This window comes from Heliconius melpomene, chromosome 12, assembly GCF_056956725.1.
Source record: "Heliconius melpomene rosina isolate 202511_hmr_F chromosome 12, ASM5695672v1, whole genome shotgun sequence".
Lineage (NCBI taxonomy): Eukaryota > Metazoa > Arthropoda > Insecta > Lepidoptera > Nymphalidae > Heliconius > Heliconius melpomene.
In genome coordinates this window covers 9598623-9615008 of record NC_140400.1, presented here as the reverse complement: position 1 = coordinate 9615008, position 16386 = coordinate 9598623, and the positions used below count along the sequence as shown (strand labels likewise).

Here is a 16386-nt window from a genome sequence, read left to right as displayed (position 1 = left end):
ATGATTGTAATTGAAAAATAAATAATAACATAGGTACTCGTACTCTACTTGCGGTCATAGTTACCTTAGTCTATATATCCAATTTAAGCTGACTTCGGGCGAAAACAACTAGTACCTATAATATAAGAATATAACTCAATTCACGCCGTTGAATCACCTTATCTTACAAACCATAAAACGTACAAAATAGCTATAAAAAACCTTAGAAAGTAAAACAATTCGTGCACGGTGTATAAACATTTGTACGTGATGTGCTACGAAATTAACTTCTAATTAAGGTGTTTATAACGATAACGGGGTTAATTAAGTAATTAATAGCTCATTAGCGACATCCAATGCTGGTACAAACGCATATTACGTATTAAAATCTCTATTAATATTCGTGATGCTGTTTGCCAGTGTTATAATTGTAGAAATGTATGTACGTCTGTATATAGGTATATACTAATTAAATAGTATGGAGCTTATGTTGTATTAGATTAATGTCATTAAGCTTAGATTGTAACTTTTTTTATATTGAATTGATTTTTTTTGAGAAGAGAAGATTTAATAAAATGAATGTTGTAAAATAATTAATACGTATCTACTAAGTAGCATCTCCCGCATCCATGTAAAGGACACGAATTCTACTAATAATAACACTTACATCCACCATTGGATATCCTACAAAAAAAGTAATGACCATGAAAATCTTTCTTGGACATATTTTATGTATTTAGTTATTGTAAAATGTTATATTTTCAATCTTTATTTTGCTATTTATTATACATCAGAAGAGTTTGCTCGGTGGAACGCCCTAAAGCTTGAAATTGTACCAAAAAAATGTTAGATAATCAATTTATTCTTCGATAAATAAAACAATGCAAAAGTCCTACCAAATCAAGGTAATTGTTTCTTATGTATATCTATTTGACCACGCAAGCCAAGTCAGAGGTACTAACTAGTATAATATATATCACATTAATGCTTTGATAATATATTTTTATACATATTCTAGTAGGGCATATTAGGTACCTATATCTAAATATAGATAGCTTAATGCCTAATTTAAATGTAATGATGAACAATTAAGGAAATCTAAAAAAAGCCTAAACAAAAACATTTAATATTATTTTAGCTCAAAAAAACATGTAATTTGAAATTAAAATCGCTAATGACTCAAACCATTAAGTTAATCATTTTAATTAGAACTTGGCGTTCGTTTTTCGTTTGTGTTTGGTGTTTTTTTTGCTAACACTACGTTTATTATTAGTGTATTATAAGTCTATAATGTTTCTTATTGTTTTGTATTCATTGCGCTTATTGGAAGAGTTGTAAGAAAAGGTAGTATTGAGAATAAGCAATGTATATTCAGAAAGAAAAATATGTTGTTTGAAACTTGTAAGATGCTTAAATTAGCTATAATGAAAGTATTATTAGAACTTCGTGTCTTATCTTCATTAGAATAAAATTCTAATTTCTTTAACTCATGCAAGTCGTATTAAAATTAAAATATCTTGAATGTGATATATAGTATAGCCAATATAATTAATTGAATTACTATATATATGTATGTACGAATTTGTTTATTTTCTAATATTTTAACTAAAGTAATTTTCACTCCACGCTTCATTTTCGCATATGAATAGCATGGAAGCAAAAAGAACTGTATTCAGACACTCCCTAAAGCAGAGCTTTCCGCCCAAATTAAAAAGATATCGCGTGCTGATTGGCGGAACTTAACTACGCACTTTGTACATTTCTTACCGTAGCGATGAAATTTAAATAATATAATAAATATATTCTTAAAACATCTACTTACCTGCCGGTACATTATTTAAGTTTTTTTAAATTTTATGTTATTGTTTTTTTTTAATTCTATGAAACTGTGATACATTGGTATATCCCTCTTTTAAAATTGATTAAATGTAGTTAATATAAAATAATATGGGAAATAACATTTGTTTTTATACTTACATAATAAAAATAAAAAAGGAATGTCTTTAAACTTTTTCTATACAACTGTATCGTTATTTACCCGCTACAAAATTATCATAATACAAAATTAAAAAATACAAAACATGTTATAAAGCTCCTTCATCCAGCCTCAAGGATGCCTAATTATAATTTTAATTAAGTTTGTTACCAATTTCGATCGAAAGCTATTCGAAAAACTTAGTTGATTAAAGCTTTGGAATAAGGCAATTATATTCTAATACAAACTCCAATAAATAAGCTTAAAACTCCAAATACAATTATTGTAGAAGTTATAAATTATACAGGCTGTTAATATAAAATTTAAGCGAATTAAACCCATTCATTTAGGGTCCCTGTCTTAGTCGGAGATGGAGGAGGTACGAAAATGTTGGAAGGTTGTTCAAAGAGAAACATGGAGTAGCATTTCTTTCTTCAGTGTTATTTTAGAACATTTTTGTTGACAGAAGGTAGTGTTAAGTCCCCACTTTCCGCCAAATTCTGATGGCAGAACTCAACCCCGCGATTTTCCTCGGTACCCGAGCGAGGAAATTAAAATAGTAAATATTTCAATTTATAAATATCTTGAACTCTTCAAGAAAAATGTTTTATGCATCTGTTTCTTTAGCACACATAACATAGGCATAAATTGTAATAAAAAATTGAAAATTGTAATTATCATAAAATATTTTTATAGTGCCAAAATTATAATATTTTCATATTACACTTACAAATATCACGTTTTTAGCGTAAAATCCAGCTTAATTAGACTTCACAAGTCGGAGTGACTTGACTCCAGACTAAGATAACAAAAAATATATATATTTATATGAAATAATACAAATTATATTAACGGAACATAACGTCATATTCTTTCATACATAAACTTTAACATTTATATTTGGCACATCCAATGAGATATTCGTAGATCCACTCCACAAGTATCCAGACGGACACTTGAATGGCGTCTCATTATCTCTAATTATATGCCGATTCTTCAGCTCGACTTCATCTGAAACGTATCTTGTAAGAATTGATTAAGAAAGATAAAAATACACTTTGCGTAATATTTCTTAAAGGTATGTAGATATGTATGTTTTTTTTTTAGTTTCACGCTTTATCCCGCACATGTAGGCAGGAGGAATTTTAGAACCTAGTGTAAACATACACCGTTCCCATTAAGACACTTCCGTTCCCCATTTTTCAACGTATTTTGGAGGTATTACGGGTTGAGTGGCGGAGAAATCGAGATAGGATCTTCACGTTCGTTTCCCGCACGATAGGGCAGAGAGAACGTGTCGGTCATTCCATATTCAGCTTCCCGTCCGAATAAGAAACAAATAAAAAGAAAGTGCTTATAACAATAGTTTATTTCTACAGACGTATACTTCTATTAAGCAATAACTGGAAAAACCCTATAGTGTATTACTCAAAAAAATTGCAGTTTTTCCATACATTCTTTTATTTGTACACGAACATTGAATAAATAAGTGATTATTTTATATTAATACATTAGGGAAAACAAGTGCAAGGCAAGATAGCGCTAATTTAATGTGGTCGCGTGGGTTAATCCTATCTATTGGGAATTTGTTGTTATAATTAATAATTAATTATTATTTGTTCTATATTTATTGTTTTATTAGTTACGATACAATACTAAATATATTTAGCATTGTTCTTATAAGAACAATAACAAAAGTAAGAAGTAATGATAGATCTTTATGTACGAGTATATGGCGTCTTCGTGTGTGAAAACTATTGAAAACTATTGAAAATTATATAATTCATTTACCCGTAAGAAACAAAATGAAGAGTGTCGTTATGTTCCGCCAATCAACGTAGTGTATTGATTTCAGTCGGAAAACATTAAGTACCCTCTCTCTGTTATCTCTGCTCTATGCGTTATAAACTGTGAAAGAAACTTGCAATATATTTTAATTATTTTTTTAGCCTCTCGTGGCGCAGGGCACTACCGTGCGACTGTAAACGTAACGGTTGTGGGTTCAATTCTCACTCGGAGTAACGAAATATTTGAGATGATTGATTTTCGTGACATTGTATATTGATTGACGGACCTCAGCGCTTTGTTTATGTGCGAATTCCTTAATGCGAAAAAAAAAATATAATCATTCCGTCGAAATATATGTGTCAAATATGTAAAAGATCCGTTAAGATAAAAAGAAATACAATAAAAAACACGAAAATAAATAATCAAAAAAAGTCAATATAAACATAAAATGTTAATATATTTTTTTAACCTAAAATAATTAACTAAAATCTTTACATTAAATCTACACTAAATTAGTTCAACAGATTGCTATAAAGATTCATTCAAAGTAAAGCGCAAAGAGAATGCTCGTTAAAAACTACATTTAGCATAGCTGTCATTTAAAAAACTTTTGTATAGACAATCCTTTTACTAGCACTTAGGGGGTAAGGAGGAAGTCGGGGTAAAAAGTGTAATTATGTTGATTATTTAGGTCGTAATGCGCCGACTATCCCGCGCCTCCCCCCGTCATTAATCGCCTCCCTTACTCCCTTTATTATTTCGTTTCAATTATTTTTGTGATTATCTTTTTATAGCGGGCGCGCATTAAAACTCAAAAAATAACAGGCACATTAAATATAATTAGAATCGAAATAACAAGATGTCCGTCGTTCGCGCTTTTTTATGGTAAATAATCGTATTAAGGAATGACTCATTTCGCTGTTTTACTTACATTTCGAGATTAACATCTTTTGTTTATTTATGTCTATCGTCTTGTTCTTTATATTACTATAAAAAATATGATATATTTTAAATATTAAACTTCTATTTTCACATTTTTATTTTAAAAGATGAGATTTTTTACAAATTATAATTTTGCGTAGTTACTCATGTCGTAAAATATATTACATTTTCGTTCACATCTCCACCTTTTCCGTTCTTTTACACAAAGACAATTATTATTCGGTGGAATACAACGGCAAATCTGAATTTTACTCATTGATTATGTAATTATAGAACTGCATCATTATTCATATTGTGATAAAATTTAATTATACCTAATAGATGTTTATTTTAATTACTTTTAGCATAACATAATTAATAATTTACACTAAATTTGTATTAAAAGTCGAACAAAAGTCTTATAAAAAATTTTTTGTTGTCAGGTTACCACCGATGGGATAAGAGTAAGAATTTTTTTTATTAATATTTATTAAATCCGCGACAAACTGACCCGAGAAATTGCTGAACGGATATTGATGCAACCGAGGAAGTATTAAAGTATATTAATTTGGTAAAAAGTTACATTTTTTTATATTTAACATTTTTATAATACCTAATTAATTAATTATCATACTTATTTAACAATTCTTAAATATTTTATTTTAATAGACACTGTTGACATTAACATAAAATAACAAATATTAATCTTAGCTTGTCATTCAATATGCACCTGCAATGTTTATAATATGCACATATTTATTATATCTAAACTTCTTTTTGTGTTAATATATATTTCCTATTTTTTAATTATCATTCACAATTTTGAAGTTTTGACGTTATTAAATAGTGTTATTTATCAAATCGAAGCCCGGCGTTAAGTTCCACCACACAGCACTCAATGTCTCGAAAATTTTGCGGTGCGTGGGGAATTCAGCAAACACTCTTAACACTAGGTGCATGTCCTGCTGTATGCGGGATATACCGTGAAGCTAAAAAAATGTCAAATTTGTCAAGCTATGATTGTGCTATAAACCTTCTTATGTCGAGAGCAGATGGAGTAGAAAAATGAAAATTATTGTAGCTTTCAATTATTGAAGCAGGGTACTTCCATTCCCCACTTTCTGCTACATTCATGAGGCATTACGCGTTGAGTGACGAATTCAGTCCCCCCAGTGGGAATCAAACCAAAAGTGTTATAAAAAACCATTGTATTCTTAAAATATTGTCAAAAAAATCTAATTATCTAAAATGACACCTCTCAAAGTACAACATACATAGATACTTACTCATATTGGAGAAGAAATTAAACTTACTTTTGAATTTTTTTTTAAACACACAAATGACAAACTGCAATCGCTAACGCCAGCCGTAACAAAACCAGTATTTTTTAGTAAAAGCTTACCTTATTGTATTTTATTAGAAACTCATTTCAAACGCTTTATAATAACAAAAGATATTAGTAGGATGTGTGATGAATGTTTCCCTTTCAGTGTTACCATATGGACGTAATCTCAGTGAATTTAATGAATAGGAATAAAAAAAAATTAAGTCGCACAATTTCATAGCTCCAAACCCATACTATTATATATAGTCGATATAATAAAACACATAATTATATTTAATACATTGACGCGTGACTATTAACAATAGAAGTTGGATTTGCCAACCCTTTCATTCAAATCACTAATGAACAGACAAAATTAATGTCAAAAGTCAACTTTATACTTGCATAGTAGAGTTGTTATTCCTTCGGTTTGTTCGTAAATTTATATTATTATTATAAGGAACGTTTATGGATGAGCAATTTTTATGATTGTACACGTATTGTATTTGTATGTTGGTGTAAACGGTAAAATCTTTTCTATGCTAGTCGGGAGCACGAAAACGTCGGTAGCTCTATTGTATACATTAATTATGTTATTGTTTAAATAATCTTAAATGTATGGGAATATTACTGTATGTAATTCTGAGTTTTACGAGTCGTCGATTTTAATTTCGCTTCGTTTATTGAAGGTGATTGTAAAAGCTCGATCGTATTACCTGTAGCTTTGCATCGATAATTACAATTTAAAAGTTCAAGGTTTTCAAATCGACATCTTATTATTTATGTACATAATAATCTAAACCACTTAGAAATACTTTAGATACATATTTAAATGTAATTATTTATAAACCATTATTAATAAAAGTCGATTGTTTAAACGAATAAATAGCTCAAAGGGAAATCTAAATCAATTCTTAATCAAAAACACACGTATCCACGTACATTTAAAATTAAACTCGAATCCAAAACAATACAGATAAGTGAAAACAAACCAAAGCGGCTGTCTATTATTTATTAAAACCGTAAGTATTCCGTCACAAAACATGTGGTCAAACGCGCGTCAACAGACTATACGAACATTTATTTAATCTGTGCCGACGTTCGAAAATTGAAAGTGAATGCTATCTGTGGCTCTTAGTGCATTGCGAATAGGGCCTATAATGCAACAAAAATAAAGAGGTATGCACCGCGGACCATTGATGTATCTACTGATCTATTATTATATTTAGCGCGTTAACCGGGCCTCGATGAAAGTGAAACCGATTTCAATTGTTATCTCGCTTGGCGGTTAATTGACCGATATTTGTAAATGTTCGCGGGTTAATTTTGTGTTTAAAGCGCATACTGAATGGAGGGATTTCGGTAACAGTTCCTAAAAATTAAGTGCTGCCAAATAGGTGCAGTTCAGTGTTGATGCGATAACGTGCTATCATATTGGAAGGGTTTTTGTTGTCAAATATTTTACAGACTCTATGTTAAGATGTAGTTTGGGGCTCATTCCTTATAGACTTCAACAGTCTTAGTTTTAGTATCTTGGCGAATAACGAATATACATTTTAATAAAGTATTATATACCAAAATGTCTTGCCTTGTCCTTATTTTAGTTGCAATTAGCTTTGAGAGAAAGATGAGTGATGGAATATAAAATGGTAATAATCATTTGATCATCACATATCTATGTAAAACTTAATTTTATTTTATTAAAGTGATATGTCATAATCTTCTTAACTTCACGCTTTCTTCTTAGCGCGGTAGCCATAAAGAACGGAGCGCCAAGCGCTACGGTCTCTACATACTTCTTTGAATTCGGCCACTGTCATCAACCTTTTCATATATATTCTCCGAGAGTCACTTTCTTTCACTCCTTGAAGGCACTCCAAAGCTTGTATTTTAGTCATACAAATAACTAAAATTTACAAAACTTTAGAAATAATATAAAACAGCATATTCCAGCCAACAATAACTTGTACTGGCGTTTCATAATGTTTATTATTTTAGCGTTAAGTTGCAATTGCATCGTGTAATGTGGCCATAAATCACGCATTACAGTATTTTACTCTCGCGTTTCCTTTATAATGTCCCTTGATGTCGCTGTAAAGTTTTAAGCTACTAAGCTATTATAGTTCAAACGATTGTAACAACCGTGTTTATTATCCTAACGTTGAAAGTTATTTGCTTTTTTGTTTTTTTGCGTTTTTTAAAGATATTTTTAATTATATATTTATCTTTTGTTTTCCTATCTATTTATATTATTGTTATCTTTTTGTTAAATAACTTTATGTTCAGAATACTTAATATTTGGAAATGCAAAAAAAAAAAAAAACTATTTAGAAAATGTATAGGACATTTTCTTGCCTTTGAAGTCTTGAACATATCATTACATATTTTTTGAGTTATTCTTAATTTAATTTCATAATATATATGAAAGTGCCACAAAAAAACATCAAGAAAATGTAAACATTTTGTTACATTTATATATTTTTTTATTTAAACATTTTTTTACATTTATTTTATGTATACTTGTCATTAAAATCTAATCCAAAAAACAAGAACAGAAATAGAGTAAAAAAAATATAGATTAATAAATAAAAATGTAGATTCCTCGGGCGTACGCAAAGGGTCCTTGTCACACGAACACAAAAGCTCTCAACATTGCCCTTCGCAAAATCACTTATTATATACGAACGTATTCATAATTATACGCCACTAATTATTATATTTTAGTCATATCTACCTTTCAAATTAATATAACTAGTCTTAAAACTTAACTTCAATATTGCAAATTTGGATTTTAATATATTAAATTATGCATTTTCATGAAAAGAAATTGTTTTTACAGGTTTTTTTTTGTAGAAATGATATAAAAATGTAAATTAAACATGTATATCTCGGGCGTACGTAGAGGGCTCTTACCGCACTCGAGCATAAAGGCACTTATCATTGCCCTTCGTGTTCCGATCACTTATTATTTCCGAACGCTATTGTTCTAAGCTCAAATTGCGCGACAAAGTCGTGCGTGTACGTCATTATGTTTTTTTTTTTCATTATTTTTTTTTTAAATTATTATTAGGCTTAAACTTCTGACGGCACGGTTTTATATTTATAATTTATAAATAATTAGAACTGACTTTTTTTAAAAAAAAAATTGTTGAAGAGGTATAATAAATATTCAATATGGATAAGAATATGATATTCTTAATATACTATCGATAGTATATTCAAGCTATTACAAATTACAGTTTTAACCGTTTTTTAATTGTTTCTAGTTAAAAAAGAACACAAATTTCCAGTTAAAAGCTCTAAACTATAATCAATAAAGTTATACCTAACTGAGTACTAATGACGTATAAAGTAATTGTCTGCCATTTTTATTCCGCTACAATTATTGTGTATTCATTAAAGAATAATTTCACATTCACATTAATATAAGAATAATTAGACGTATAGACGTTCATTTACGTCGAACTTTTATGAACCATTATATTTCGCAGAAGCCACATAAACACATAGCATTAAAAACACATAATGGCGTACAATCAACAGTTTTTAGAATTAGACATCAAGCGCTGGCCGAAAAGGAAAAAAAAAACAATAATTATAAAGCGCGCGTAATTCTAATTTCGAATTCAAATTAAAGCCGCTTAATGCGCGGGAGCGACCCCGGTGAAAAAAAGAGTTGACGAGTGCTCAGAGGGTGGTAATTTTTCATTAATTTAAGTTCACCATTCCTGTTTTGTTTGTTTTTAATCGCATTTCTAATTAATCCCGTCGAGAATAACGTGACAACTGTCGACTATGGCGATGGCGGGGCATTTTTTTCGAGCAGTACAGCAGATGTCGGCCGATTTCCATTTGTTTCTGAGATTAATGATTCGGTGCGATTGTGAATTTTTCCGGTCGGCTTTTGTTGTTTTAGAAGCAATTTGTCCGCTTACTTTTGTAGAGCGTTCGTTAAAGCTTCGACGAATGATATTCGAGAACGAAAAGCATTAAGCGAAAAGGGTATACTGTTAAAATAATCTCAGTTAAGTATTCACCAATCCGTACTAATGGCTCGTTGTTATGCTGTTTGTACCATATCTATCTAGATAGATATATAGATAGATACGGATGCGCTTAACTCGCGAAAAACTGTTTCGGTCACGCTTACGATCATGTCTACAGGTAATGTTTCTTTTTATATTCATTTATTTAATGTATTATTATAATGGCGGCTTCTTTGTAGGTTAATTTCTATCGACACGTGTTCGACATCATGCGATTGTTGTAAATAAACGCCGTCGCCCCTTGTGCGCAGCGGCAGAATGGTGTGACTGTAACGCGACAGTTATGGGTTCCATCCCTACTTGAGGAAGTGAAATATTTATTTACCTTTATATTTCCATTTCTTCGCTCTGATGTCGAGGCAAAGCGCGGCGTTGAGTTTGGCCACTCAACACGCAATGCCTCCTGAATTCGACAGAAAGTGGGGAACGGAGTGTCTTAACACTAGGTCCCTTCTGCCTACCCTGCTGTGTGCGGGGTACAGCATAAAGCTGGAAAAGAAAAAGCTGAAATACCGATTTAGTGTGAGTCTGGTTGCAGGTCAACGGGAAGTACAACTTAAAAAAGTTGACAAACTTATGAACAGACGTACAGGTGGCAAACAAAGTGATGCTATAAGGGATTTTTAAAAATGTATAGGTTTTAGTCATAATAAAAAGAATAGTTATTAAAAGGAATATATTTAGGGGTTTATTGACTTAGTCGTGACAAACATTATCATTTATATAATTTAGGTTAAGTAACGTTCACGCTGGACAGATGGGTGTGCGTTTGACGTCTTGCGTGCTTCAGAGAGCACGTTAAATAGTTGTTTACTGGTAGGTGATTTAGTATCATGGCATTAGGAACAGTTAGGATATCTATATAATTCTGATATCTATGTAATTCTGCCCGTCTAATAAGCTTAGCCTTAATTATCATTTTATACGAGGGCCTGTCAAATAACATGATATTTTCTTATTCTTAACTTATCTACAGGGCAACTTATTTCAATACCAGAAATGGCAATATAAAGAACAGAGAATTAATATATTAGAAAAAGTTTTAAAAACCACAAAAGATTTTGAAATATAATTTGTAAGTGGACATTTTGTTTTGATAATATATGTATTACTAAATTAAATTAATTTTTAAACTTAGTTGTAACATACAAAGTCGTTACGCATCTGCTAGTACAAGTCTTATTTGCATCAAGAAAACATCATGTGTTTTCGATGTCATTTGATAATTTCTTTAAAACATTATACTTATTTTTTATGTAATTTGTACATAAATAAGTGTAGATATCTAGCTCAATAAATTTATATAGTACATATATATAATATGTTTTATATATATGGTGGTGGTGTGGATCGGTAACATTTTCCTACTGAATGTCCAGATTTATTTGATTCACAGCCGATATTGATAGTCAAGAACTTTTAATTGGTTAACTAAAAATACGACATGGTTTTGGGGTTTTTTTATATTTTGAGTTTTTGTTTTTACATATTTTCGTAAAAGACAGAATAGGTATAACTAATGCAATAAATATAGCTGCATAACATTTAGGTTAACACTATTCAAGTGTTAAGACACTCCGTTTCTCATTTTCCGCCGAATTCTGGAGGCCTTGAGTATTGAGTGGTGAAACTCAACGCCGCGCCTCAACATCAGAGAGAAGGAATGAAAAACAAATTATATATCATTTCTTCGAGTGGGAATGGAACCCACAACAGGTTGCTTTTACAGTCACATTCACGTGTCCCTTCGTCATGACCTCAAATTTTAAGATTTATTATATAAACCAAAATTTACTCTTACACATCGTCACCAACAGTTACCTAGTTATTTCAAACAACTATCAAGACAGACAAACAAATATTAAATTTAATAATTGAGACACTTTAAAACATAATAGTAAAACTAAAGGCTTTGTATAATGTAAATGTTATGTTAAGACTACTTCAGTATAAGCCCGTGCTGCTACGCAAGCCATGCGTGAGAAGTAATGTCCACAATTCAGTGCTGGCGAGTTCCGAATCTCTTGCAAGCTCGATGCATTTGACTTAAATCCATTGTGTATGGAACTGGGACGTTTATCAATGTCTCTAATGATAATCAGAATTTACGGTTTGGGTTTGTTATATACTTACATTACTTACATAAGTATATTTGTTGTTGTTAGTTTGTATGTAAGTTTGAGATAATGTGATTTAATTGAGAGTAGTTGTTTTATATGTAAGATCTAAACAATTTTTGAACGAAAATATGTAAATATGATTCATAATTAAATATTATATTCAAAAGGAAGCTTTATTACTAATATTTTACAAAATAGACTTCATGGGCGGTCCAATTGGATGATTTTTCTTAGTGGTTTTTGCTTCACGCTTAGTCCCTAGTTTTGATTTTGTTTTTGCGTACTTCTTTTGACTCTGCCACTATCTTCAACCACTTCATACATGTCCTTCGGGAGGTCCTAATGCTTTTTACGTGACCTTCCTCTAGTATCGTCTATACTGTGTTTTCAAAAGTCAACTGAAATCTTCTCCTGCCTCTTTTATCACTCACTCTTTCTCTATAAATCTTTATTTTTCTTATTCTTAGTAAATTAATTTAAGTAACTTTTAATAACGTTATAAATGAAAGGAGGCCTGTATTTCAAAATTTTCTTCCAACATATTTGTCATTCAATTGCCTACTATCCACCCATTCAGAGAGATTTAAGTAGGGTAGCATGGACACTGAGGCTCTCAGTACGCCACGACATCGCCGTCAGATTTACAAAGTGCTACGTGCCAAAATGATGTAGACTAAACATACCTACTTTACAAGTATGTGACAATATGATACATATGTCGAAAAAAAACTTTTTAAATTATAACTTATTTAAACTGTTTTTATCTCTACTGCTTCTCCATCAATAGCATAATATTTAGGTTAAATTATAAAGCGGTAAATAAATCAAATATATACACGGCTAAGATTAATAAAACTAAGATAAGGAATTTGAACCCGCATCTTTCGTAAATGATGAGACAAATCCCACTGCATCACGACGACGTACTGCTATGATAGCCTCTATATATAATCCAGCTTTGTACGTAGCGATATTGTCCGCAGTGAGCCATAAATGTCTTGAGCTTTTGCGTTAGAACTATCGAGATTTATTAAATAAGAATAAGATTGTAGTAAAAATGTGTTAAGATTTTTATTATATTTATATTGTAATGCGAAATTAATATTTATATTTTAGTTCTTCTGAAGTAAATAATAAACAAATTTAAACGTTATATAGTGACTTATTGAAACATTTAATATTCTATTCTATTTTTTAAAAATAATTTTCATGCAATATAAGTTTTTATATACCTTTTATTTATGTGAAAATGTAACGAAACACGATCCATAAGCATATTTCATTTCATATTTTAAGATACTTTCACGAAACTTGGGAACCTATTGTTAAGACACTCCGTTTCCACTAAGACACTTCTGTTCCCGAATTGGCTTTGGGGGCATTGGGTGTGAATTGGCAAAACTTAACGCCGCATTATCAGAATCTATTAAATCGAGCATCCAACCTCTAAAAAATATTTTTCTAAAAAAAAGACCTCCAAAGAACACCTTCCAACTTCATTAAAACACGTAATCAAGTCCCACGAAAACAACTCAACCCAAAAGCTAATAACGAACCATCGTCGTCTAGATAGGCAAAAGATCACAGCACAAAGGTCCAGGGTGTTAACAGTAGGAACAGCTAACCTAGTGCCAAAATAGCCCACACCTTAATATATAATAGGTGTATAGCCTACAGTCTGCAGTGGACTATAAGTGTCTGGTGCCTGTAAATTTTCGGGGCGATCTGCGGCCGGTCTTTGTACTATTAATTTGTAATGTCCCCCCCTTGCTGTACATGGAGGACGGAAGGCGGATAAGTCGAGGCTTTTGATGGCTATCGACTATCGGTTATGTAGCTTAGCTTCGAGTGTTAAGAATTTGTATGGAAAGATCTATTTTATGCTCTAGTTGTATTTCGAATTTTAGTATTAATATTTAAATTATTTTTCGTTTCTTCGTTCTGATGGCGAAAAATGTAGAATGGAGTATCTTGACACTTGCGTTAACTAACAGTTAGGTGTGAACTATAGACTATAGTGTAAAATATATTATTATTTTTTAATATCTTTTAATATTTATTACATCACACTGTAGTGATGTTTTAAAATGAACGTAAAACTATTTATTTCACCGTCTGTATAAACACGTCTGTTCAGTTAAATTTACATTTTATTATTTACATAAACAACACAACACCAACCTGAGGTAGATTTATGAATGAAAATGTAATTTCGAAATTCTTCAACAACATTTCATTTTTACTATTAAACTTTATATTAGTTATTTTAAATATTATAAAACAACAAGATTGAAAGTCAAAACTAAATGGATATCTCGTGATATATCGATGCATCGTGGACCAGTCCTCGATCTTCAACGGGGGTCCGCGTTTCCGATAGGATTAAGCCAGACTTACTGCTCGGTCAGAAACTCGGCGCGACGCAGTAACCCCCTTGGATGCCCTCCTCCCCCCATCTCCTGGCCCATCCCCCTGCCGCATTAGGAGCAATCATATTCGACGGCTGCTACGTTTTGGCATCAGTTCCTATTGCTTACGGCCAGCTATTTGCAGAACAATGATCTGTGGTGTCTTATTGTTTAATGTCGTTAAGGTTGGGATTTGTTTGGTGGTTAGTCCGGGTTCCGCATGTTAGTTCTCGTTTAATATTCCCGTCGGTTGCAGATTGGTGATAATGAACGCTTGTTTGGCTTACCTAAGTAAGATTTAATTTTGATGGTTTTTACATAGTAGAATTGGTGTGTTTAGGTTTTCTGTAACGCATGTTAATTCTTGTGAAATAACTTTTGTAAGGCATTCAGATGTACGTATTTGGTATACCTATATAAAAATACTTTAAAATAAAAATATATTAAAAAACATGGCTTATTTTCACTATTTACTTCGCCGCAAGATTTCTTGTAATCTATTATTAACAAGTACCTAATATACATCGTTTAATACAGTTTCCTTTGCATAGTAAGAAATAATTGTAATATTTTATTGTTCAATTTATCACTGACAAGTAAAACTATAAGCGGAATCATTAGATCATTATTGGATGCGGTAATACTTTCCCAGTACTCGTACTGTTAGGGTTTCCAGTTAAGTGATCTGAGTGTGATAAATAATGCATGTAGCGCTAGGGTTACATTTAGTATGAATATTTTATTGCCTATTTTTTTTAAAGCGATTTTAATAGATTATCAATTCATATGTACCTTTTTTTTAAAAGAAAATGTAACACAAAATCCTCCTTTTCGTTTTGTTTTTATTTTAAGTTGAACTCTTTTTAATAAATCATGCAATATAATTAATTAAATCAAAATAAACATAGAAATGAGTCACTTATCAGGATCAATTTAACGTTCACCAAATAACAATGGAAACAAACCAAGTAAGCGAAACGTATTATGAAATCCTTAATCCGCAAAGTTGTTTCGTCGATATTCGGGGGTTCCCCCAGGTAGGCGGGATATTCCTTCCCGGACCGGCTTGACCTACTTCCAGACGTGTTGGGGTCGGTCATGGTTGCGTTCTTTCCACATTCCTTATGTGTGTCCCCCTTTTTGTCGATTTGCTTTGGATTGTTTCCTTTTTCTATTGACTTTGAATTGTTTTTTAAGGTGTTTGGAGGTTTTTGGGTCACTAAGAATATATTTTTTTATGTTTTTATTGTTTTTGTTATGCTTATCGTAGCTTAGACACATATATACTAGTAAGAAACCTTTTGGTACTCTATTTTTCGCTACGAGGAAATTATATACCTCGTGTAACTAGTCAGTGATAACTTTTCTCGCTGAAACGTAAATATTTAGTTTTATTAAAAACTACACAAATAGTAGATAGTTCTTTCTGTAGATCTATTAGAGAAATAAATTATTATACTTTTGTCTAATAAATTATTGGACGTTTGAGAATATTTATTTTTAATTTCTGACGTTCAGACTTGTAAAGTTTATATGACTTAAATAAATAATTTAAGTAAATAATGTCAGCCTTAATATCCAATGAGAAAACATCATTGTTTGACCTACATGCGGAGCCTGGGTCATGGTTGCATTCTTTTAGCAGTTTCCTTTTTAACTTACTTTCGTTTTAATCGCGTTGGATTTTCTCTAAAATTGCTTGCTGTCGACAAAACATACGTAAATAATTTGCTAGCACTGTGACGCAGTTGGAACCTTTTTAACTTTGTTTAAAAACACATTAAAATGATAGACGAGAAGAACTTAGAATTAAAACACTCTGTTC

At 31.1% G+C, this 16386-nt stretch overlaps 1 protein-coding gene across 7 annotated transcripts in view; it reads left to right on the top strand.

Annotated features, from left to right (window-relative positions):
* The window catches only part of pdm3 (POU-domain protein pdm3), a 145616-nt gene that overhangs the window by 10784 nt on the left and 118446 nt on the right, over nucleotides 1-16386 (top strand). For 5 of the 7 annotated variants that reach the window (XM_085194998.1, XM_085195003.1, XM_085195000.1 and 2 more), the window contains exon 3: nucleotides 5107-5127. The exons of the other annotated variants lie outside the window; for them this stretch is intronic. The gene's annotated coding sequence lies outside the window, so the exon portion shown is untranslated. The remainder of the gene's footprint in view (nucleotides 1-5106; nucleotides 5128-16386) is intronic. 7 annotated transcript variants of the gene reach the window in all.